We start from the raw sequence: 26,694 nt of genomic DNA, 5'->3' as shown, positions 1-26,694 counted from the left end.
TCGACTCCCTGAAGCATGTGCCTTTGAGAAGGGCTTCCGTCTGCCACCAACGGAGGGAGCAGAGGACCTTCGGTGGGACTCTTACCACCCGTTTTGAGTTGCTGGCCTTCTTCCTCTGGAGAGGGAGCAGGAACCATTGCAGTTCTCGCGTGTGCAGCCGCACCCATGGAACCACCGCGATGCAAGACACCAGCTTCCCCATCAGCTGTGAGAGAGAGAGGATCGGGGCTGACCCAGTCGAGCAGATGCTCCTCATCAGGGTCCAGATGCTGTCGACTCGCTCTTGAGTGAGGAAGACCTGGCAGGTTTCGGAATCGATGATCGTCCCGAGGTGCTGGATCCTGCAGGTCGGGTTCAGGTGGCTCTTGGCGAGGTTGACGGAGAACCCATGAAGCTGCAGGGCCTTGATGGTGGTGGCCAGGTCTGCTTGGGCTTGCCCCTGGACGACGAGTGGATAAGTATGTCATCCAGGTAGCATTCCAATCTGACGGGCAAAGACCGGAGTCGTGCGGCTACAGCTGCCAGCAGCTTGGTGAAAGTCCGCGGGGCTGACGAGAGTCCGAAGGGAAGGGCCCTGTACTGGAAATGGCGATGGGCGAACTGGAACCTCAGGTACTGGCGGTGCGCCGGGTGGATCGGAACATGCAGATACGCCTCCTTCAGGTCGATCGATGTCAGCAGATCGCCCGGTCTGACGCAGCCCAGGATGGTCTGGAGGGACTGCATCTTGAAGCGCTTGTACGCCAGATGCTTGTTCCGCTCCTTGAGGTCCAGGATCGCCCTCACCCCCCCTGATGACTTGGGGACCAGGAAGAGGATGGAGTAAAACCCCCTGCCTTCTTGACCCCTGGGGACCTCATCTATGGCCGCTATCTCTAGAAGGTGTTGTATCTCCGCCCTCATCAGTTGTAACTTGTGGGCGGACCTGGGGATAGGGCAACGGAGGAAGGTTCTCGGAGGGAAGGACAGGAACTCCAGGGTCAGCCCGTGGCGGACCGTGTTCCTGACCCAGCTGTCCGTCGTGGTCTCCTCCCACTGGGCGGCATAGAGCTGGAGGCGGCCGCCTATGGGGGGGGAGCCCTGTGACGGTCACTTTGACTTCCTAAAGGGCTTGTTGGAATAGCCTCCCCGGAAGGATTTGTGGAAGCCTTGCTCCTTCCCTCTATCCCTAAAGGAGGGCCTATCTTGGGCGCGATCCTGCGAGGCGCCATAGCTCGACTGGGACCGGCAGTGGAAGTGGAGGGCTTGTTATTCCGAAAGGAATTTTTGCGAAAGGGCTGACCTTTCCGTTCGTGTTTCTTTGTGACCGGAGGGAGCACCTTGCGCTTATCCTTATTCTCGGTGAGGAATGGATCTAGGGCCTCTCCGAACAGCTTACCCCCCTTGAAGGGGGCGGAAGCCACCTTCCATTTCGCTTTTACATCAGCCTGCCAGTGGCAGAGCCACAGCAGGCACCTCGAGGTGACATTCGAGGCCAGCGCCCTGGATGAAAATTTAGTGGCGGCCAGGGATGCATCAGCAGAATACTCCATGGCAGCAATGATCTTGGTGATGTCCTGCCTAGTTCTGGAGTTACCTGCCGGGAGGCCAGCCTGCAGTTTGCGGAGCCAGAAGAGGGCTGCCCTGCCAAAATAAGAGGAGCTGGTGGAAGCGCGCATGGCCCAGGCGGTGGCCTGGTGCGTCTTAAGAGCAGCGGATTCCACCCTCTTGTCCTCTGCCTTGAACCCTTCCAATAGCTCGGCTGGAAGGGAAGTGGGGGATGTGAGGGCCATAATAGAATCATCCACCTGAGGGACCTTGAGGAGCTCCTCCAGGGGGGCCTCCATGGTAAATAACTTCCTATCCGTCCCACTCGGATTGGCCAGAGTCCCCGGCTGAACCCATTGTCGCTGAATGATGTCCAAAAACAACTTGGGTGCTGGCACGAGGTCCAAAGGCGGAGGAACCTCATTAAAAAGGCCTGCGCCGGGATCCTGGGGCCCTATGACTATGCCCATGACCGGATCAGGTATAGGCTTTGCTGCGGGAGCTGGGAGACGCATCTGGGGACCTGCAGCCCTGGCCTTCGTAAGGAGGGGCTTAAACATGGCCGGATTGAAAAGGGCTGTTTGGTGGCAGGCTCCTCATCCTCCGATAGGACCGAAACCTCCACCTCAGGCTCCTCCTGATCTGACACCTCACTAAGTCCCGTGGGAGCAGGAGAGGGTGCCCTAGCTTCAGGGGCCTTGGGGACCTTGGCCTGACTGGGAGCAGGCTTGTGCGCCACAGGGGGCAACTGAGCCACCAGCTGAACCATGCCATCTGAGATGCCCCTGGATATGGCTCGAGCTTCCACCTCCTCCATGGCCCTGGATAGGATGGACTCCTGACCCTGAGGGGGAGGGGGCTCCAATTCAGATGGAGCTAAGGATTCTTCCTCAGCCCCTGAATCCATGACTGCTAGGGAGTCCATAGCCATGGAATGGGTAGGGGATCCCAAGGAAGCCCTATGAGGGTTGGGAGAGAACCCAAAGTCCTCACTGCCTGGGCCTAGAGGGGATTCCCCTCGCTGGGATTCACCCCTGGGAGACCCACCCCCTGTCTCGCTGGGGGATGACTCCATAGGGATTTTGCGCTGCGCTGCCTGGGCCTTCTGGAACTGTTTCTCCAGGGCCTTCTGGCGGCGCAGTGCCATTTTTTCCTCAGCCTTGGAGGCCGAACCTGCCTTAGGCTGCTTCTCCCCTGGGGAAATACCCCCCCCAACTCCCTTGCCCAATGGATTGGGCCTGCTACGTTTACTGGGAGTGGGCCCGGTCTTTTCCCCTTGCCTCTCTTCCATGCTGCTATTATTAAGCTGCTGCTCCATTCTGGCAATGGCAATGGAACCAGGCCTGGGGTAGGCCAGAGCTTGATCCACACGCTGGGCCTTAAAGGGTCAGAGGCCTAGCCGGCTGAAGAGAGGAGAGGGAGGCTGGAGCTGGCTGATGAGATCAGCCTAGCACCTGCAGATCCGCGCTGAGGCAGGTAGGCGGGGGTTTGAAGCCTGGGTTCCCTGCGGCCGCTGGAAGGAGAAGGAGGGCAAGAGACAGCGTGGGCTCCCACGTGAGTCTCCGGGCTTAAGGCGGCCCTCTGCGGCGATCCACTGCTTAAAGGAGGCCGTGCGGCAAGAATTGAGGCCTGGAAACGAAAGTGCGCCAAAACGGGCCGTTTAGAATGGCGGGCGATCGCGCCACGCGCGCCTGGAGCTTTGTCGGGCCGGCACGGAGCCTAGCGCTCCTGTCAGGGGCTCAGAAGGGCTTTTGCTGCCTAATCGCCCCCCCCACGTACTCACTGAACCGGCGTTTTTAGGGAGACCCAACCAAGGAGCAGCCCAGGTGGAGGCTGGGCTGCGAGCGCCCCAGGGAGCCTGCCTGCGCGTTGGATTCAAGGAGATATCTCGCAGAAGAGGAGAAGAGCAGGAGGAAATTACCCCTAACTACAACCTATCTATCCAAAATAGCAAAAAAAGGAGCTACAACTCTCTAAGAATCACTAAATTGGGGCCCAGCTTGCTGCACAAGGACTGGGGCCCCTGGAAATACATCCTGTTGGGCGACTGAGTTTTTTAAAACTGAGCCTCTGGAGCAACCAGGAGGCGGAGCTACAACAAAGTTTCAAACTCAGTTCCTTGGGCAGCAAGCTGAAGTTAACCCGAGCTTGGACACTCCAAGCAGCGCCTAGGAGAATGAAGGCTTCTTGATATAAAAACATATGGCTTAAAGTCAATATTGACAAGATCAAGGTATTCAGAACTCATGGTTTTCAGGCAACCATCCATTTTGATGGAGCTCAGCTTCCACAAGTTAAACTATTTAAATAAATACTTTGACTTAATTTACTAAGAAGACAAAATAGCTACCACAGAGAACATCGATAATCAAGGCAGCTGTCTCTGGTGCAAAGAAATCAGACGTACTCTACCAAAGTATGCATCTAATGATCATTAATACTACAAAAGCTATTGCATAATGCAAGTGTCCAAAACCTTACTTCAAAATGAGTTGAAAATCTACAAGTTTTTCAAATGTGTTGCCTAAGTCAAATATGATGGTTTTCAATATATAATAAAATATTAAATAAAACAAAGAATAGTATTGCTGTCTGCAGAAATTGGGAAAAACTATTTAAATACCTCTGCCACACTGCCCCATGCCAACTTCCTTATTGATTACTCTGAAAATCATGCTTTATAGGTTGGAAAGTACAGCTATCAACTCCAAAGAAAACTTGGCTGAAAATGTGTGTGTATACACAAAGATGTTTGTAATTCCAAGATTTTTAAGAACAGAATAGAACAGAATTCTTTATTGGTCAAGTGTGACTGGACACACAAGAAATTTGTCTTTGGTGCATAAGCTCTCAGTGTACATATAAACAACAAGTGATATATAAATCATGATTATAATAATAAAATACAATCATCATGAATTATAAGATATAACACTGAATGATAGTGATAATAAAAGCAATCAATAAGTGATAGTCATAAGATGCTAAAGGAATAGATAATAGGAAAGATTAGAATAATAATAATCAGCCGTCTGATCCGCCCGCCTGTGCCTCTTTTTGCAATTGGCTGGGGGCCGGCTGTCCTCGTGCCACCGCTCCTGTCAGGTAGCCCCTCCCTTTTGCAAAGCAGCATCTGCTGCCGCTGCTGCTCCCCTGGCTCCAAACACTGGCACACAGGTTTTTCGGTTCCTAAGACTATCGAAAATATGTGTTTTCCAATGGTCTTAGGTGACCCCTGTCCAAAAGGGTCGCGACCCACAGGTCGAGAACCGCTGTTTTAAAGGCTATCACTGGTACTTTAATTTGAGTTTTGAATACCTCCACAAAATGGTAACCAATTGATGTAACATGCATGAAACACAGCCTTATTATTGTATTTCCAGTGTCGTACAGCTGCATTTTATACAAATTGTAGTTTCCAAACTCTCTATAAAGGTAACTCTACTGACAGAGTATTGAAATATCCAACTTAAAGTCCTGATTGAACCCTGTTTTTTTTCATTTTCAGTAGGACCACACTTTGAAAATATAACTACAGAATACAATTCAACCAAAATAAACTGCATAGCCTTACCCTTATTATATCTGTTTACAATTTGTTTGCACATATTGGGCTAATTTCAGCCCAATCCTCAAAATGATCTCTTTCAGAATTTCACCTAAATCAGAATGGTTTTACACCTGGTTAGTAACAGACAGAGAAGAACAACAGAGCCCTAACTTCTTCAATTTTCTTACATGAAAGAAAAACTGTGAAGCAAATCTCTCAAACATAATATTGCAAGGTTATACCAAATGGTGGGATCTATCACTTACAGAAAACTTAAGATTTGAAATTTCAGTTCTTCCCAGTTTCAAAAATATGTCCAAACATAATAGAAATTGCAGTACAAACATTTACCTAGAATCAGGTTAGCTACTCCTTAAATTATAATAAAGAAAGCTAGGGAAAGATTAGGGAAATCATCAAGAAAACAATCTCCTGTTCATCTTCCAATACAATATTTTTCATCTGAACCCCATCTAAATTTCAGATTAGAAATTCTTCAGAGAATGAGTGCTATTCAGAAGTACTGGATTTTATTTTTCATTAGCACTGGATAGCAGCCATAATAAACTGAATAGAATCGAAAATAGATGGAGCCACCATCTTCTTCAAATGTGACTTAAGTTATAGTTCTCACTGTCTTCTTCTTCTTCTCCCTCCCTCCCTCTTCCCCCCCAAACACTACCGCTATAGTAGCATCTTATGTCTTAAATGATTGATTTTACTCATCTGGTCATATGGCATCAATCATCTGAGATGTCTCCCTTTTTAGGACATATACTTACTCCTTCAATACAAGCACTTATCCCCCCCCCTCTCTCTCCCCTCCTCCTCTCTCTTAAACCCCCACACACAGAGAGACCTACCAAACAGATACAGTAGTTCTTTGATTATGACAATTCATTCAATGACCATTCAAAGTTATAGTAGTCATGTTAGTGAGGGAGACTTATGACTAGTCCATGAAGTTGTAGGTGATGCAGCATCCCCGCAATTTACACAGTTGCAGCATTCTACAATCATGTGACCTTCTCTGCTGGGTTCACACAAGCAAAGTTAATGGGGAAACCAGCAGGAGCTTGCAGTTTACATGCCATTCCCACTTCTACTACTCATCAAACTGTCTATGGCATGCATCCAATACTCCCTAGTCCACCCAACCACATTCCATAGCATCAGCCCACAGCATCTGTCCGCATACATTCCATACCACCTAAATGACCTGCAGAGTCCTGGTTATGACAATAACCAGGATTGCCATCACTAATCAATATAATCACATGACATCATGCTTTACAGCAACTTTTTCTTTCTCTTCTCCTTGTACATTTTCCGCTTATCCAAGTGGAGGGAATCTTCTGATGTATCATGAAAGGACTACAGTAGTAAAAAATAATAATAAATGTTAATATTATCAATCTGAATAAGTATCCATTACAGGTGTTTCTGAGTCCTGTTTTATGTTCAGAAGCTATTTAAGACACTTTTTAAGTAGCAGTAAGAGCAATAGCAGTAGACTTATATACCGCTTCATAGGGCTTTCAGCCCTCTCTAAGCGGTTTACAGAGAGTCAGCATATTGCCCCCAACAATCTGGGTCCTCATTTTACCCACCTCGGAAGGATGGAAGGCTGAGTCAACCCTGAGCCGGTGAGATTTGAACCGCTGAACTGCTGATCTAGCAGTAGGCTGCAGTGCTGCATTTAACCACTGCGCCACCTTGGCTCTTGTTTACTTGTTTGCTGTATTTCACGTCTCTATATTTACTTACTTATTTATTTACTTATTTATTTATTTATTTATTTATTTATTTATTTATTTATTTATTTATTTATTTATTTATTTATTTTGTCTGGCGCCCACTCTCAAAGAGACTCAGGACGGCTTACAGGTAAAAAAGGGAGGGGGGGACATACAAAAAAATAAAAAACAACATTAAAAGTTCAACAACATTCATAACTTAGGATGGGGCTGGATACATCAACAGCCCCAGGCCTTACATGAGGGTAAGCTGCTTATGACTGATTTTTTCATCCTGATCAAGTGAACATTCCCCCATTCCAAAAAAATCATATCTCTATCAGCATAGATTTATTTTGATGCCCTCTAAAGTCTGTGAAATGCGTATCAAAAATATATAATTTATCAATCAAATCAGACTCTGTGCCAAAGGACTTGAAGGTACCCCATTAGATATTTTTCCTGGCCCTGTACCTATTTTAAACAACATTTTGCTAACCAAGTTACTAGATTCACAACCGTCAGAGTCCATGCTTATGACTGGTGTGAAAGTCTCTTCTACTGAATCCCAGTAGTCAGAATTCTTTGACCAAGGGGCTCTATAGTAGGTCCTCTCTGCTGTCATGAATTGGACAGGCTTGTCCTAATGGGATAAGGTATGTAATCAGCAGTCAATCTCAACATATGGAAGATATCACATTATCTTCATCACCGTTGCTGTAACGTGAGTAGTTTTTAAACTATTTTCGCCATTTTAAAAAGAAGAACAGAGATGCTTACCTTGGCTAGACTAAATCTCTGCATCTTCAGCAACTTTTAGCTGTTGCAAACAAAATCCTATTTGCAAAAATACCATTCACATGGTGCCACCATCCTATTAAACTAAATTAAAAACTGAGATGCTGTAACTAAAAGCCAGGTTCTCTGCTATTGGAGCATCCTTAGGAGAAAAATCTTCTTATCATTCTGTAGGAACCTGAAGACCCGACTCTGCCAATTGGCCTGGGGACAAAAGGGGGAGTTCCGCACTAGGAAGTGGTGCTGGATTGATGGCCGATTTTACTTCCCCTTCACTCTCTGCTCTCAACCCATCCATCTTTTTATTATCATACTGATTTATTCTTGTTGTTTTCTTTTTCATTATTTATTTTATTGTTTTATTATTTTTCTTTTCTTTTGTTTACAGTTCTTTTCATTTATTCATGTTTATTGTTGTAAGCCGCCTAGAATAGGCAGCAAATAATTTTAACAAATAAATAATCTATGTTCCGGCAGATGTATTGTGCAGCTCAACCAATACACAGTTCCCTATGCAGCATTCAATTAACTTTTTCCATCATAATACGTATGGAGATCACCAAACTCCAGAATAAATCCCTATTAATCTTTTCAACTTCAAAACTGAGTGCAATTTTTTCTCATCAGTGATAGAAAGAAAATATACAATATGGGGCTTCCAGAATTATGCACAATGTTATAAAGAGGGTCCTGAGGAGCATTGAGAGTGCCCATCTATAGAGTGACTGAAGGTCGGACTATACCAAATAATAATTTCTAATAATTCCTAGCATTGAATTAAACTGCCTTTAACGACTTCTAACTGAAAAAAGTTGGAAGTAACTTTTCTTTCTTTTTTATCCTCTTGCATTCTCTTTCTTTTTAACTTTCTTAATTTTTCTTTGTATTTTAACTCACAAGAAATTTTACTAAAAATAGAGAAAGAGAAGCTACACATAAATGTTCGACCATATTCAATTTTTTCAAGAGGCAACTGGACTTTCTGCCTTTTTTCTTTGAAGATGTTTTGCTTCTTATCCAAGAAGCTTCTTCAGCAAAGAACAGAAATTTCTTGGATGAGAAGTGAAGCGTCATCCATGACGTGGATGACTTGAGAATCTTCATAGACACATTCAATTGAATTTATTTCTTGGTAAGAATACATAGGTTTGTAGCCTTATGTGTCTTTCACTCTTGAAGGGAGTTTAAAATAATAATTTAGTTTGTGGAACCAAGGGCTTATCAGAAGTTCAGTTTAATAAAAACGTGATTCATAAAAACAAATTTATTAAGAAATATTAATTTCCCAAACTAAGCATGGGAGCTCAATTTTAAAAAATCATCAAAAAGTTCATAAAAATAACAATGAAACAAGAATATACCATGTTAAAATGTTTAAGCATGTTTTATTACAAACATGAAAAGGAAATAGTGATATTACTGCTCCCCCGTTCTCTCTTAAGGGAGTAAGTACAAATAACTTCATATCACATGTAAGACTTTTTTATGCTTCCAGATAATTTTAAAGCAATACACTCTAGTGGCTATAATGTATCCTACTAGGAACAGGTTATTGAAGAATTTTGTAACTCTGCTACCTGAAACTCTTTAGCTGTTTATTAGTAAATTGTCTGATAATGAGCTATTTCCAAGTCAAAGAAGATCTAAAAAGTCCCTATAAGACTCAAGAAATAAATCCTAAATCTTTTTGAGATCCAAACTATATTTTCAGGTGGGTACCAATATTTGGAGCAAATCACAGCATATTTTCTAGCAGTTACTACCACTCACTTTCTTCCAAAAGATACACAGACATTGTAAATTATAACATGAAAGACATAAATAATGGTTTTCTTAAATGAAACAGAGTTATATCCAAAAGTATCTTTTATATACAAGTAATGATTAATAAAATGTATTTGGCTTTTCCCATCTGTTCCTTGTTTCATTATGTATTTCTTCTCTAACTTATGCTGTACATTTTAGCAAAGTTGGGAGATGGTGAGAGAAAAAGTTTGGTATCTATGCTTGAATGGGGGGAAAAGCACATAACCTCATTATCTTGACACCCTAAATGGCTAGTAACTAAAAGTATAAGAATACAATGACCCCTATCTCCTGCTCTCAATGTTTTTAACTGAAAATGCCAGTGATTATATTTGTCATAATCTATATACAAATATATTTTTACAAATCAAATACATCACCTCTCATAAAGAGATATACAACAAAGAAGATATCTGCTCCTACTTAAATTAAATTAAAACTGTACATTTTTTATTACCACTTGAAACCAATAATTGAGGAAAATCTCTCTTTAGTCAATAGTTTAAGACAAACTAGTCTTGAATATCAATCTAGGAGGCAACAAAAATGAAATATATGACTATGCCTGGAAATATAGTATTAAATTATTCACAGATTGCCACATAAGGTTACATAAATGCTATGAAGCTGCTGGGTGTGGCTTCATGATCATCTATACTTGCTTAGTCAGAGCAGAGGAACAACTATCAGTTTAAAAGTCAGCTAGAAACTGGGGTCTAGAAATATCCCCTCCAACAATAATGTCCTGAAGTTTCTTCTATATTTGAAACCAGGGGACTATTTTCAGAACAAATTTTCTTCTATATATAAACCAAAGAAAATCAATCCTCTAAGTTTAAGTGTCAGTATGATAAGCTCTTCCCCTTTCCCTATAGGATACTGTGTATTAGAGTAAGTATTTTGGATATTACTTGCATCAATTCATAACATTTATTTTAATTAAATGGAAGGATCTGTTCTGAAAAAGTCAATAAAAGCATATAGTATAAAACAAACAATATTAGTCCAAGTAATGTTTGACAAACTTTAAAATGCAACTCTAGTACTTAAATTATGCAACGTTACACTTTAAAGAAACTATTTTTATCCTTATTCCCTGCAAATATTTAGCACAAATATATTGTCTTTATATGTTTATCTTGTTGCTTTCCCTCACTGAAAAGATACTTAATTACAGCCAGTTTTTCGTCTGCAGTTTGCAGCAATAATAACCAGCCATTTTGTTTTCACCATGAAAGACTATCAACCCGATATCTATCTATCTCTTTATTAGAATGTTAAGACTATTTTTAAAATAACCACTAAACAAAATATTGCATCAAACAATTTAGACTGCTTCAAAAATGTTACAAATATGCACTAACTTGCACAATCATCCAGGCATATAACAGCAGATTCTGTAACATAATGGATTTTTATTATATGACTTCAAAACAAAATCTACTGTTGCATAAACTATTAAACATATAGTATAAAATATTCTAAATAAATATGTTCATGTATTTAGTAAAATAGTATATTTTGTTGCTTCAACTGCCTTATAATAAATATGTCAAGGCCAACACACATTTTTCTCCACCTGTTCAGACTGCAATAGCTTGCTGTGAGAATGCCAATTAAAAAGGTGTCAGTGTTGACAGCCCCTATTTCTTCTCAGTTAATCTGTCTCAAACATACATTTACATCCTGTATTTTAAAGACACTACATACATGCACGTACTTGTTTATATAATAGCATGGCAACAAAGAAATATATGAAATATCAGCAGTACATAATAAAGAAAAAGCATTCTGAATTCATCTTAAATGTAGTGCAGTCTAACAAAAAAAGGAGGGAAAGTCTACGACTGAGGTTTGAAAGGGAAGTATGTAATTCTTTATTGCATCTTATTATAGATTCAATCATAGTACAGTATTCAATTTCATCTGCAACACATCATAAGAATTACATAACATTTTGGAGACACCAAGATATTCAAAAGTTATCACATGGTACAGTTTTAATAACTATAATAAATAGAAGCAATTCAGAGGAATTATATTTTGCTTCAAGTAATAATATTCATCTAAATCTAGAACAGGAATATGATGCTGACAGTTCTGTCAAAAATAGTCTGTGATTTAAATTTAAGGGACTGGAAGTGTCTCCCACTGTTTGAAATAAATAAGATAAGTTAATAAGATTAATATCCTGTATTAATAAATTCAAATATACTGCCCACATAGTATCATGCAGGATCAAATTTCTAGATATAGGATGGAACCTTGTAATAGAATATGTGGCGTTGAAATGAAAAAAGTATTAATGCTTTCTAATATAAAAATCCGATAAACTAGCCAGTAACAAAAAAGTTCTTTGAAAAATTACATTTCCATCTCTGACATGACTAATTTTTTATTCCACTAATAGTTCATTGCACAAAAAGATAATTAATCTTAGATATTATCCATGTTAAGGTGCAGAACACTACTAAAAGCAAAATTCAAGTGTCTGCATTCATTTTCCTCCCATCCCTATGCCTAATGACACAGCATTGCTTAAATCATTCTTATTCAATTATGTATGTGCAAACTTGGATCATAATCTGAAGATTCCACAATCTGCTACATACAAAATACAATTAATTAGCACTTCAGACCGTTTAGCTATCTTTTTTTTACACATTACCCTTACTAGCATCTCTTAATGCTTGTGAGGTATGCTGAAATCAGAAAAAACACATTTAAATCCAATGTTAAAATTATTTTCTATTGATTTTCTTAATTGTAACTTTACAAGCTGCTGTAAATTATTGTATGTTTTAAAGCTTTTGAAAATATGTGTTTTGAGAAAAAACAAAGTTGGATCTGGTTATATTTCTTTCATCAAACATAATTCATAAACACAAAACAAGTGTCAAACAAATGTCGAGCATTTGGAATGCAAACCTGATATTGCAGCTGTTAAAAATAGCCACAGCATTCATTCTCTGGGATTGCTATGTCCTCCCTTGGCCAATGAAACAGAAAATCCTTCACAATTCACAATATGATAAAATTAAATTCTATTTCTTTCACCTCTTCTTACCTTTCATACATTTCAGAAAAATTGTGATTGGAAGCATAAGTTTATCAAATTGATATTGCATGCTTGCAGTCTTTCTTTTAAAACATGCTAGATAAATTATCCAATACATACTCTCACATATTTTATAAGTAGTATGCCGATCTATTGTACATAATCAAGATATTGTCAATATACCTATCACAAAATTCAACATTAGAAAAAGACAGTATTGCTAGAATTATTTGTGGTTAACATTATAAATGAGAAAGTCTTACACTCCCTTTTCTGTTGCAGCTAAATAAAACCATTCACCTACCTCTGCTGCATACTGATGGTTATTGTTTCCTAAGGAAGCTTCAAACATGCTGCACCATTTTGCCTGTCTCATGGATGGTGCAGAAGCTGGCAGGGCAGCAGACAGAGGAGTATACTGGAGTCAGCAAATGTCAGTGATAGCCTCATACTGCAGTCTATGCATTAAACACACTGAAACCCACAGGTGCCTACGTAGAGCCATACAGCTGCAGGCAGCGCCTTTACGTTTTCTCAGCAGAACGCCTGTGTTCCACTTTCATTCTTCTTTAACCCATTGCATGACAATAAACCAGTACTATCCCTGAGGGCATCTATAGCAAAATTGTCACATAAAAGATTGCAGGCAGAATGAAAAGCTTTAGGGCAGCACATTTCCTATAGAAATGACAAGACAATTGCATTCACCACAAACAGGTTTTTTTATTTGATTATAATCAATCATTTTTTTAAAATTATAACATAGCCTCCCTTGATAAACACTTTAATATTTATAATATACTTGCAAAATAGCTGTCCTTTTGAGAAGATCTAAGGAATGTACAATTTGAAAAACTGTACAGTCTGCATCTTGATGTTCGGGCAATAAAATGCAATATGTTCCAAATAGATATTCTCTGTTTAGGAGCTGAATGGATTATTTTATTTCAGAAGAAGCAGTGCCTAGAGGAGCAACATTTTCCCCACTGAAGAGAATGGCAGCCATTTACTTGTATTCAGTTCTTTCAGCAGGACAATTAAGAGAGTTTGATGGAATGGAATTCAAATGAGGAATGGAATAAGGATAGAATAAAGAATAGTTCTTTGTAGTAATTTAAATTTGGTTTCAAAATAAGAATATGCCTCATAATTTCTTGAGACCCAGTGAATTTCCACTGCTAGTTACAATCTCAAAACTACATCAATTCCATGTGAGAATACCTCACAGTTCCTTGTGAGAATAATGCATGACAGTAATTTATTTATTTACCTATTTAAAACTATTTATAAATCACATTGCAGAGCTATGTTACTGCCAATTAAAAGAATTTGCATAGATTCAATAAATAAATATATCAGAAAAATACCTACTATGGATAAATAATTTTTCAGATAAACAAATCACTTAAAGCATTATAGACACCTTGTTTGTTTATTGGTGTCAGAAGCATCACAATTAAAATAAGCATACTATGTAATGTAACATTTAAAATATAAAATATAAGACTAAGATATGTAGAGGTTAAACAGATTTCTGCCCAGAAATTAGCAACATTAATTGCGCTCTGTTGCACTACCATGAGATGCTCAACTGTACACTGATTGGGGCACAAAAGAAAGGTATACATACAGTATGTGTTGTTATCTGTATGTTACTATAATCACAAAAAGCAGAAGCAACCAGATAGCCTCATTTGTTCCGAGTGTCTCTGAATCATTTTATACCCATGTGTAGGCTATTCAATGATTTTCTTACTTCCAAGCTTTTGTTAGACCCAGGTGCCAGTTCCACCATTGGTTCCATCCATGTTGGTTCTTTATAGTTTCCCATAGATTCACTTTGCTTTCAAATTCTTCAAATCTTCTGTCAATCTAAGTAAGCTATTTCTGGATTTTAGTCTCTCCTGAGCTGGTTGTAGGCCATAATATTGTCCAGATATTGGTAATGGGAGTCTTTCTCTGTATACTGCTGCTTCTCTGTGAACTTGAAAGCTAGCTTTCAAGGTTTATTAAAACCTGTTAGACTACCCTATGATAGGTGCAAATTTGTGTAAAGTTTCTCAGAAACCTCTCATGATGTAACTAAAGTTGTATTTTGTAACTTAAGATAGTCCCAGCAACGTGCAGTCAGGTGAGGCAGGGGAGGCTCATCACTATCATCATGAAAATAAAAAATAAATAAAAGGAAAAAGGTGAGAGCTGAGGTCAGGCTGAGCTAGTTGCTGCCAGAGTCACCGGGGATGACTCTGCTTAGTGCTTAACTGTTTAAAAAAGCCTTTAAAAAAGCGCCCTCTACAGGAGGAGGCAGAAGAACGACGTACCTCATCTAGTCTGACTTTAGGCGTTTTATGATCACTCAAGCAGAGTTAAGCAAGGATTAAAAGCCTAAAAATTCCTGACGTAGGTGAGGTACATTGTAGAGGGTGCTTTTTAGAGGCTTTTTTAAACAGTTAAGCAGAGTCATCCACGGTGACTCTGGCAGCAACTAGCTCAGCCTGACCTCAGCTCTTGCCTTTTTCCTTTTACTTTTTTTTTCTTTTCATGATGACAGGCAAGAGCAGAGTTGAAATCCTCTCTGAAACAGCCGGAAAAGGTATGTGTGGGTCGGAGGGAGAGGGAGGAATTCAAACTTCATCCTCCTGGTGCATGGCTTTGGGCAAAGGCTGGAGGGAAATGCTCTCCTTCCACAAGTGTAGTTTGATTGCAGGCAGAGCCACGTTGTCTTTTCAAACCTGTAATCAGTGAAGCTGGGCTGGATCCTTCCAGGACTGGGGGAAAGTGTGTGTGCTCCAGTATGGCTCTTTGACTGGCTTCCTGCCTCCTTCTGTGGTCTCCCTGACTCCCTCCAATCCAACTTCTGTGTGTGTGTGTGTGTTTGAGAGGGGGGGAAGGAGGGAGGGAGAGAGGGAGGAAGGAGGGAAAGGGAGAAGAAAAAGAAAAAGAAAGAAGGAAACTTATTTCGCAAAGGAGAAAAACAAATGCTGTCGCTTTAAATCGGAACTGAGCATGCCTGGCTGTGGAATTCTGGGAGTTGAAGTCCACAAGTCTAAAAAAATTTGAAACACACCACTGTGTCAGTGCCTCACCAGCCATAAACCTCACCGCATGTCACTGGATCCCCATTAAAACAACTAAGAGTCTTTGATTATTAAGACAGATTCCTAAACGTCTCTTTCCTTTGAGCTCAAATTCAATGACCCATCTTCAACAATAATCTGGCCTTTTAGTTCCCACTCCTAAATGACAGTTGTTTGTCTAAATTCTCTTTATTCATGATTTGAGAAATTCTAAATACTAATAAAACCTGTCACAAACGAGGACTACAAATTCTGCCCCTATCAATGAGTAATATGCCAGGTCTGTGATTCATAAAGCTCCCCTCGTCCGGGACTTAATACTTGACGAGGGGGCAGACCTGGCATGTATTACTGAAACCTGGCTGGGCCATGAGGGAGGAGTCCCCCTCTCAGAAATGTGCCCAGAAGGGTTCCAGGTACTCCACCAACCATGACCCCAGGGAAGGAGTGGGGGAGTGGCAATTATTATCCGAGGATCATTAGTTCCTCGCAGGATCCCTGCTCCGGAGACTGTGGGGTGTGAGTCTCTTCTCTTGAAGTTGGACCTAGGGGTTCAAATGGGCTTGCTTTTGATGTACCTACCTTCCAGCTGTGTCATAACAGCCCTGCCTGCACTCCTGGAGTCAGTAGCCGGGTTGGCGGTTGATTCCCCAGACTGATAGTACTGGGGGACTTCAATCTGCCATCCCTAGGCGAACGCTCTGATGGGGCCCAGGAGTTCATGGCTTCCATGACAACCATGGACTTGACCCAAGTAATTCAGGGTCCGACTCATACAGCGGGACACACGCTCGACCTAGTGTTTCTCTCGGGGCAGTGGAGACGTGATCTGGAGCTAAGGAGAATAGAGATGTCGCCCTTGTCATGGTCAGATCACTTCCTGTTGAGGCTTGATTTTCGAAAGCTACTCCCCCACTGCAGGGAGGTGGAACCGATTAAGTGGTTCTGCCCCAGGCACCTGATGGACCCGCTAGGATTTCAGAAGGAGCTTGGGGAGATACCTGACTTTCTTGCCCACAATCCGACAGAGTCCTTGGTCGCCGCCTGGAATACAGTGGCGACTGAGGTGCTAGACTGGATTGCGCCTTTGCGGCCTCTCCGCAGCAGTGGATCCAGGAGGGCACCTTGGTTTACTGAGGAACTCTGGGAGATGAAGCGCCAAAAGAGACGCCTAGAGCGACGCTGGAGGGCTAGCAACTCCGAATCCGACCGAACACTATTAAGAGCCTTTATTAGGACTTATTTAGTGGCAATACGGGCGGCAAAATGTGCACATTTTCCCGCTCTTATTACGCCCGCAGAATCTTGCCCAGCCGCCCTGTTAGGATAACCCGTTTCCTCCTGAAAGGGGAGGACATGGGGGATGCCTTACAGGGACGGGCTGAGGAGTTTGCTCAAATCACTCAGATTCGGACAGACCTTGACTCCATTTGGACAGAACCAGCGGAGATGCCGAGGGAGGGTCTTGCTCAGATTTCCTGGAATGCATTCCAGCTTGTCACTCCTGAGGAAGTGGACAAGGCCATGGGAGCGATGAGTGCCTCCACCTGTTTACTGGATCCGTGTCCCTCCTGGCTGGTTTCGACCAGCAGGGAGGTAACACGAGGCTGGCTCCAGACAATTACGAATGCTTCTCTGCGGGAGGGATCTTTCCCACAGCCTCTGAAGGAGGCGGTGGTGAGACCCCTCCTCAAGAAGCCTTCTCTGGACCCAGCTATTCTTAAAAACTATCGTCCAGTCTCCAACCTCCCTTTTTTAGTGAAGGTTGTTGAGAAGGTGGTGGCCCTTCAACTCCGACGGACCTTGGATGAAGCAGATTATCTAGACTCTTTTCAGTCTGGTTTCAGGCCTGGTTACTGCACCGAAACCGCTTTGGTCGCACTGACCGATGATCTCTGGCGGGCCAGGGATAGAGGACATTCCTCTATCCTAGTGCTCCTCGACCTCTCAGCGGCCTTCGATACCATCAACCATGGTATCCTTCTGCAACGGCTGGAGGAGGTGGGAGTGGGAGGCACCGTTCTGCGGTGGTTCTCCTCTTACCTCTCCAACAGGTCACAGTCGGTGTTGGTTGGAGGGCAGAGGTCGACCCCTAGGCTCCTTAATTATGGGGTGCCGCAGGGGTCGGTCTTGTCCCCCCCTCCTATTTAATATCTACATGAAGCCACTGGGTGAGATCATTCGCCGGCATGGGATTAAATACCACCAGTATGCGGATGACACACAGTTGTATCTGTCCGCCAGTGCCAACTCAGCGTAGCGGTGGAAGTGATGTGCCAGTGCCTGGAAGCTGTTAGGGTCTGGATGGGAGTGAACAAACTCGCACTCAATCCTGACAAGACTGAGTGGCTGTGGATGTTGCCCCCTAAGGACAGCCCGGCTAGTCCGTCCCTAAGCCTGACAGCGACAGCTCCTGAGGGACATAATTATATATTTCTCCACAAAAGAATCCAGAAACGCGATCATGCAAAAATTTTACAATAATAGTTTGAGAGTTGATGGCCAGGACTTGATTGTCTTCAAAGAAATACCTTTCCAGATGTTAAAAGCAAGAAGAGACTATACCTTCTTAACTAAAGAGCTTAGAAATCATCAGATTCAATATAAATGGGAGGCCCCAGACGGCATTACGGTCACATTTGAGAATCAAAGATTTCGTCTCAATTCTGTTTCGGAGGCTCGAGATTTCTATTACAAGACTTTGAAGGCGGGACTTCCTGATTCACTTGGAAAAGAGGAGAGACAAGCCGAAGGAGAAGGCAAGCAACAGACCACATCAAGATGGAGGGGGTAGCTCCCCCTCCCTCGGAGAAGCAGAAAAGCGGAGTTTGAGGATTTAGATATTCTAAAATATTCGCCAAAGTTGTGGACTGAATGGGGGTTTGTGACCTCTCTCCGGTAGAAAAAGCGGAATTTATTGGTGGGGTGATACTGAATGTATATATGTAAAATGCATGCAGAATGATTTACGTTGTTTAAATCTTGTTAGAAGGGAAAGTTTGAAGATATTATTTTAAAATAGAAGGTAAACTGATTCTTGTTGAAACTATTATTTGAATATGTGGAATGATCTATGCTATTTAATTCTTATTAGAAGGGAAAGCTTGGTGAAATTATTTTGAGCTAGATTTTAAACTAATGTCTGCATAAATTTGATAGTGGCAAATATCAGAGAAGCAAGGTATGAGGGTAAAATGCATGCGGAATGATTTACGTATATTGGTGGGGTGATACTGAATGTATATATGTAAAATGAATGCAGAATGATTTAGGTTGTTTAAATTCTGTTAGATTTTTATTAGAAGGGAAAGCTTGGTGAAATTATTTTGAGCTAAATTTTAAACTAATGTCTGCATAAATTTGATAGTGGTAAATATCAGAGAAGCAAGGGATGAGGGCAAAAAGCATGCGGAATGATTTATGTTGTTTAAATCCTATTAGAAGGGAAAGCTGGTCGGGATCATCTTAAGATAGAATGCAAACTGATTTTTGTGTAAAGTAATACTTGATCCACGCTGCTTAAATTTTACTAAGAAGGGAAAGTTTGGTCAGATTATTTTGAATTACTGTTTGAAATTAAGGTTAAGAAAGATTATTTACGCTGTTTAAATCCTATTAGAAGGGAAAGTTTGATTATTCTTCTGTGAAGTAATATTTGAATATGTGGAATGATCCACGCTGCTTAAATTTTACTAGAAGGGATTATTTTTGAGCTAGATTGTATATTGATGTCTATACAAATTGGATTTGGATAAATGTTTATTTGAATACAAGGTTAAGGAAGAGGAATGGGAGAGTCTACAGGAGGTCGGGGTAAATAACAAAGAAGCAAGAGACGAGAATAAAATATAGATAGAATGACTTATACTATTTAAGCATAGATAAAGATGGGGGGCTGAACTTAACACAAAGAGTTTCTTTTTTTTCTTTTTTCTTTGTTCTTTTCTTTTTTTTTTCCCTTAATATATTACTTTTATTTTTAATCCATACGAACATAAGATACTTTAGATAGAAGGCAGTGCCAGGTGTGGGCCCTGGGAAGTCGGGAGGAGTAGGGATGGGGATTTATGGAGGGTGGGTGGGTGGGTGTTAACATAGTCTCAATAAGAACAAGAATGCACTTATATACGGTTGTTCTTTTTTTTTCCTTTTTTTTTCTCTTTTCTTTCTTTATATTTTTTTTTCCTTGGTTTATCTTACTTTTTATCAGATTATAATAAACAACACTTGAATAAAGGAATACACCAAGGAGGGAGGTAGAGGGAAAGAGGGAGGAGTAAGGAAGGAGTAAGGGGAATGTAAGGAGGGCGCGTTGGGAGTAAGGGGAGAAGGAAGGTTTGAGGGGAAAGGGAAGTAGGAGGGGAGCGTTAGAGGGAGGAAAGGAAATTTGGAGGTTGTAGATGGGGTGTATGGAGGATGGAAGTGTCAGGTGGGGTTGTGAATGATGAGTTGTGTTTTCTTTTTTATTTTTTTAATTTTAAAATTTATTTATTTATTTATTTATTTTTCTTATAGCAAATACCCTGTATATAAGTGATTGTAAAATGGAATGTGAAAATGAATAAAATATATTTAAAAAAAAAAAAAAAAGACTGAGTGGCTGTGGATGTTGCCCCCTAAGGACAGCCCAGCTAGTCCGTCCCTAAGCCTGGGGGGAGAAAATTTACTCCCCTCAGAGCGGGTCCGCAACTTTGGGGGTCCTCCTGGATCCGCAGCTGACATTAGAACATCACTTGTCGGCTGTGATGAGGGGGGCCTTTGCCCAGGTTCACCTGGTGCACCAGTTGCATCCCTATTTGGGCCGGGAGGCACTGCAAACAGTCACTCATGCCCTCGTCACCTCAAGACTGGATTACTGTAATGCGCTCTACATGGGGCTGCCCCTGAAAAGTGTTCGGAGACTACAGTTAGTCCAGAATGCAGCTGCGCGAGCGATACTGGGTGTACCAAGGTACACCCACACTACACCTATCCTCCGCGAGCTGCACTGGCTCCCTATTGGTCTCTGAGCACGATTCAAGGTGCTGGTTATTACCTTTAAAGCCCTACATGGCCTAGGACCCGGATATCTGCAAGACCGTCTTCTGCCACATACCTCCCTACGACCGATAAGATCACACAGGGTGGGCCTTCTCCAGGTGCCATCAGCTAGACAATGTCGGCTGGTGGCACCTAGGAGGAGGGCCTTCTCTGTTGCCGCTCTGGCCCTATGGAATGAACTACCCCCAGAGATCCAGACCCTACCCACCCTCATGGTCTTCCGAAAAGCTATCAAAACCTGGCTATTCCAGCAGGCCTGGGGCTGTTGACCTCTTGACCAAGGTCCAGCCCCGATTAGACTGAGTGCATGATGTGTTTCTTTTAATCTGTTTTCTTCTGTTTGCTTTTAACCTTTCTTAAAATTTTATTTCTGTAAGCCGCCCGGAGTCCTTCGGGATTGGGCGGGCTATAAATTTAATAAATAGAATAGAATAGAATATGATGAAATAACTCTGACCTTACTTAATCTTCCTACATAAAATTACTCTAAGAAAACGGAGGCCAACTTTATATTCTAGGCAGACAAGAAACACTGCTAAGACCTTTCTTTGTTCTGCCCTGCTTAAAATAACATCCATGAGATCTTCAAAATTAACAACTGGATTAATCCTAATTTTGCCCAGCCCCTTTTTTTGTATCTTTTTAAACAGAAAGGTTCTACATCATAGGGTCAGCATGAAGATCCACAACACTCCTGAGTGCAGCCAAAACCAGATTAAAATGCAAATGGGTGATATTTGAAACATAAAAATAAAACATAGGTAATATTATATTTTAAAACTGAAAAGTAAATAAAGCACCATGTGACAGGCATTCCCTCCCAGTCTAAGCAGCAGCCTCCAAACAACCTCATTGCTACAATTAAACTGAGATATGAGTTTGTGCCTTTGGGTTGAGGATACCCATAATCTAACCCAATGGATAATTAAGTTTATTTTATTAATTTTGTTTTGAAATAATTAAAGCAGTCACATTTTTATGATGATCATACCAGTTGTTTCGTTATGTATGAACAACTGCACTTTCTTTTCAGTGAAGTGGCTGTATATGACAATAATGCAAGATTCCCACTATGCAAACATCACTCATCAAGGCAAACAGACAGATAGAGCATGGCCATTAAAAATATTTTTTTTGAAAAATATTAACAATTGAACTGTTCCAAATACTTATAAATAATAATTTTTAAAGTAAAATATAAAAATATCTAAGTAGCAATTAAAAAAGATGGGGGCTACCAGAAAGCCTTTTTTGTTTGTTTCTCTATTTTTCCTCAAAATTCTTTGTCTGTGTGTGTGTGTTTTGCATATTTTACTTAACCAACAAATTCAATAGACGGTTAGATTACACATAATTTGCACCAAAAAATTATGTTTTAGAACTAACATTTTAAAAATTACCTTACTGTACTTATGTTGTTGGAGACAAAGAAATTAACATTTTATTTAAAATGCATTGTTCCATTTCAGTCAAAATAAATTTTAAGTATTAATTCTGGGTTTAATATTTTCAGATGTTTATATTCTGTCTCAATCTACTGAGAGTTCATATAATGTCTGTCTGTTAATTTGCATTTCAAATGTTTGTTTTTGGTTTGCCAATTTTTTAAAATTTCTTTTATAATTTTATGCATTTTTGCTTTGTTCTTTTGCATTCTTGTATTAACTTAAAAAAGAAATACAGGTAGTCTTTGAATTATGACTACAATTGAGTCCAAAATTTCTCTTTCTAAGTAAACCAGTTAAGTGAATTTTGCCCCATTTTATGACCTTTCTTGCCACAATTGTAATTGAATCACTGCAATTATTAAAAGTTAGTAACACAGTTGATAAGTAAATCTGGCTTCCCCATTAACTTGGCTTGTCAAAAATGTACAAAAGGTGATTGCATGACTCCATAAATATCATAAATGCGAGTCAATTGCCAAACATCGAGTTTTGATCACATGACCATGGAGATGCTGCAAAGGTCATAAGTGTGAAAAATCACCATAACTCATTTTTTTAAGTGCTGTGGTAACTTTGAATGGTCATTAAATAAACAGTTTTAAGTCGAGGTCTATCTATATTTGGAGGGGATTACACAATATATGTTTCAAGAGATAATTATCTGATGTTAGTGAGTCGAGTATCAAGCTCATAAACCTGAACATTTTATCCAATGAAAGATATTTCACAAAATTGTGTGCAATTATCTTTTTAGTGGTAAATAAAATAGCTATGCTGAAAAATATTACATAAAATTTTGCAATATGTTAATAACTTCTTTGAATGGAAAATTGAATAAAAAATACAGTATTTCATGGACATAGTAGAGTCTGTAAAGAATAATCAGAAGAAGAATTTGAAGAAAGAAGCAAAATCAAGAAACAGTAATCAAATTCTGTGAGTGTAAAATACCAATGCCTCTTTAGTCCATATTGGGTTTCATCTCTTTATTGTGTTAAAAGATGTAGAGCTACAGAAATCTTGTGATAACAGTTTGCTGGATAATTGCCCAATGAGACATTACTTTGAGGTCTGGACATCTTCTTTTCTCTCCAATTAAGATGAATATTAACCTTTTTTTATAGCAAAGAGGGATTATTAATGATGCTACTGTTTTAGAATCAAACTGCATATTGTTCCACAGAAACAAGTGCAAACCTGTTAGAAGAAGTAGAGAAAGAGAATGATTGAAGATAATTTTGCATGTTTCTCCCTTTGGTTTATGAGGGAGGATATGGTTAGCCATGAACCCATGAGAAAGATGGCTGGTTTTTAAATATGATATATAAATAAATACATAAATTCCTGCATATACAGTTGCGGGGAAAAGTTTGTAAACCCCTTGGGATTACGTGGAATGTTGCGTGAATTAGTCATAAAATGTGCTCTGAACTTCATCTAAGTGACAACAATAGCAAAACACAGTCTGCTGAACATAATACTACACAAACATTAGATGTTGCCATGGTTTAATTGAACATAACATGTAAACATTCACAGTGCAGAGAGGAAAAAGTATGTGAGCCCCTAGCCTAATGACTTCTCCAAGAGCTAATTGGAGCCAGGAGTGAGCCAACCTTGACTCCAATCAGTGTGATGATATTGGATGTGTTGCTGACAGCTGTCCTGCCCTTTAAAAACACACATCTGTTTTGGGTTTACTGATTTCAAGAAGCACTGTCTGATGTGAACCATGCCTCGCAGAAAAGAGCTCTCAGAAGACCTATGATCAAGAATTGTTGACTTGCACGAAGCTGGAAAGGGTTACAAAAGTATCTCCAAAAGCCTTGATGTTCATGTGTCCACGGTAAGACAGACTGTCTACAAATGGAGAAAGTTTAGCACTGTTGCTACTCTCCCTAGGTGTGGTTGTCCTGTAAAAATGACTGCAAGAGCACAGCGCAGAATGCTTCATGAGGTAAAGAAGAATCCTAGAGTGTCAGCTAAAGACCTACAGAAATCTCTGGCACATGCTAACATTGTTGTTGACACATCCACAATAAGAAAAACATTAAACAAGAATGGAGTACATGGGAGGACACCACGGAGGAAGCCATTGCTGTCCAAAAAAATATTGCAGCACGTTTGAATTTTACAAAAGAGCACCTGGATGTTCCACAGCACTACTGGCAAAATATACTCTGGACAGATGAAACCAAAATTGAGTTGTTTGGGAAAAACACACAACACTATGTGTGGAGAAAAAAAGGCACAGCACACCATCATCAAAACCTCATCCCCACTGTAAAATATGGTGGAGGGAGCATCATGGTTTGGGGCTGCTTTGCTGCCTCAGGGCCTGGACGGATTGTTGTCATTGATGGGACAATGAATTCCAGGGTTTATCAAGACATTTTGCAGGAAAACCTACGACCATCTGTCCGCCAACTGAAGCTCCGCAGAGGATGGGTGATGCAACAGGACAGGAGCGATTCACACCAGACATCTCAAGAATATTGCTTCACTGAAACAGTTTTGTGGTGAAGAGTGGTCCAAAATTACTCCAGATCATTGTGCAGGTCTGATCTGCAACTACAGGAAACGTTTGGTTGAGGTTATTGCTGCCAAAGGAGGGTCAACCAGTTATTAAGTCCAACGGTTCACATACTTTTTCCTCCCTGCACTGTGAATGTTTGCATGTTATGTTCAATTAAACCATGGCAACATCTAATGTTTGTGTAGTATTATTTAAAGCAGACTATGTTTTTCTATTGTTGTGACTTAGATGAAGTTCAGAGCACATTTTATGACCAATTCATGCAAAACCCCACGTAATCCCAAAGGGGTTCACATAGTTTTTCTTGCAACTGTAGGTAATGTATCCTTTAGAAAAAGATGTTCATTAGAGAAGTGTGAATAATAAAAAATAAAGGGAGATGATAGCAATTAATATGATTAGACTTTATCAAATTTAGTGTAAAATATAAATAAAGTAAATGTAAATTGTCCTTAATAACCACTCATTCTGCTATTGTTCTAACTTGCGACAGTGATACTTACAACCAGTTCTCAAAGTTCCAACCATTATAGCTTCCACACTTAGCACCCAGCTCACAATTAGGACATTACAGAGTCATGTAATCACATGGTCACCATTTGCAACCTTCTTGGCTTGATTCCTAAAAGCAAAGTAAATGGGGAAGCTAGCAAGTGGCCATGTCTTGCTTAATGTCAGTGTGGGATTTTGTTAACAATGGCAACCAGTTAGTCCTGGAACTGCTGCCACTATGCTACATGGCCAAATGAGATTGTGCTTTACAAATGCATCGGTTAGAAACAGAAATTCTAAAGTAATGACCCATAATAACAGGATCTTTTGATAATTTCTGACCTGTAGTAATTTAAATGAAAACTGAACATCAAAGAAGGCATGTTGCTCAGTGAATGGCTCATCACAGAGTGAAGCTTACATTTTTTTTCTTAGGAACTATGATTGATACCTCATCTCACTATTGGAGGGGGTTCCTTTAATTATAGAAAAAGAAAAACCATATCCTGCAAACAAAGTCTTCTTACTAAACACGTTATAGCACTGCTGAGATACACACACACATATCACAAAAACAGCTTACTATTTATTTTTAAAACAGCTTACTATTTATTTTCAAAATCTGTATACTGCTTTTTTCCCTTAGAGATTTACAACAATACTATTCAAAAACTTTTTTTATCCCTTTTTCTTTCTTTCCTCTCTAACAGAGTAAAATTGTTATTCTTTGTCATTCTTGAAAAACTAAATAAAAATAACTTAAATAGTAGTAGTGTTTTGATCCTAAAAAAGTCATTGAGGAACATGATAGATTCCAAAAACAAAATTTTTGAAAGTATTTCAAAATATTAATTGCTTGCTTGCTAGCTTGCTTGCTTGCTTCCCTTCCCTTTCTTTCCTTTCTCTTCCCTTCCCTTCCCTTCCTTCCTTATAACAAAAGTGACTGCCAACAGTCACACAAGGCAAGATTATAACTCACCATCTCATAATTTCTAGTCTGATAAATTAACCATTGTACCATATATGTATGGCTCCATATATACATGCAAACATTTTATAATGTAAACTCATTAATTACTGATGCCATTAGTTCAAAATCATTTAATTTTATTTCAGCAGAAAAGGCAATCCTACAAGATTTCAATGCCAAGTATTAGACCTTTAAAAGTCAAAACTGGCAATTTGTGTTGAACTCAGAAGTTACTATGCAAGGCTCATACAGATGGTATGTATATTCTTGGTCAGTGGGCACCATCAGCAACAAATTGTTGTACTTTTCTCTCTATAATTCTCTTTAAGTAAAATTGCTATTGTATGGATCCAACTTTGACTACTTGAAATTTCTGAATGGAAAAATATTTATTTTTAAGTTTATTGCATATTTCTTTATTTTTAATCACATCTTTTTTATGCAATTAGAACTCCAAAGAGTTATCCCCTTCTCATGGGAAAATGCTTCCGAGAACTGATTTATTTTATGTCTTTCTTTGGCACTTTTCTCATACCACACAGTGCAGCAAAAATGTACACAAAGTTCAATGTGGCCATATCATAGGGTTTTTTTTTAATTAGGGCATGATTTTTTATTTTTTATTCCTTAGTCAATAATATTTATCACCATATACT

General features: G+C 40.2%; 1 protein-coding gene across 3 annotated transcripts in view; it reads right to left on the bottom strand.

Moving 5' to 3' along the window:
- Positions 1–26,694, bottom strand: part of TANC2 (tetratricopeptide repeat, ankyrin repeat and coiled-coil containing 2) — a 325,867-nt gene that overhangs the window by 234,044 nt on the left and 65,129 nt on the right. Inside the window, exon 1 of one of the 3 annotated variants that reach the window (XM_087713297.1) lies at positions 12,780–12,947. The exons of the other annotated variants lie outside the window; for them this stretch is intronic. The gene's annotated coding sequence lies outside the window, so the exon portion shown is untranslated. Of the gene's footprint in view, positions 1–12,779; positions 12,948–26,694 lie in introns of those variants that run through there. 3 annotated transcript variants of the gene reach the window in all.

The sequence above is a fragment of the Thamnophis sirtalis genome, unplaced genomic scaffold (genome assembly GCF_051295495.1).
Source record: "Thamnophis sirtalis isolate CommonGarterSnake01/CBP01778 unplaced genomic scaffold, rThaSir2_p1.2 scaffold_4, whole genome shotgun sequence".
NCBI classification, from domain to species: Eukaryota; Metazoa; Chordata; class Lepidosauria; order Squamata; family Natricidae; genus Thamnophis; species Thamnophis sirtalis.
The sequence above is the reverse complement of the archived record's forward strand: the minus strand, read 5'-3'. Positions and strand labels throughout refer to the sequence as shown.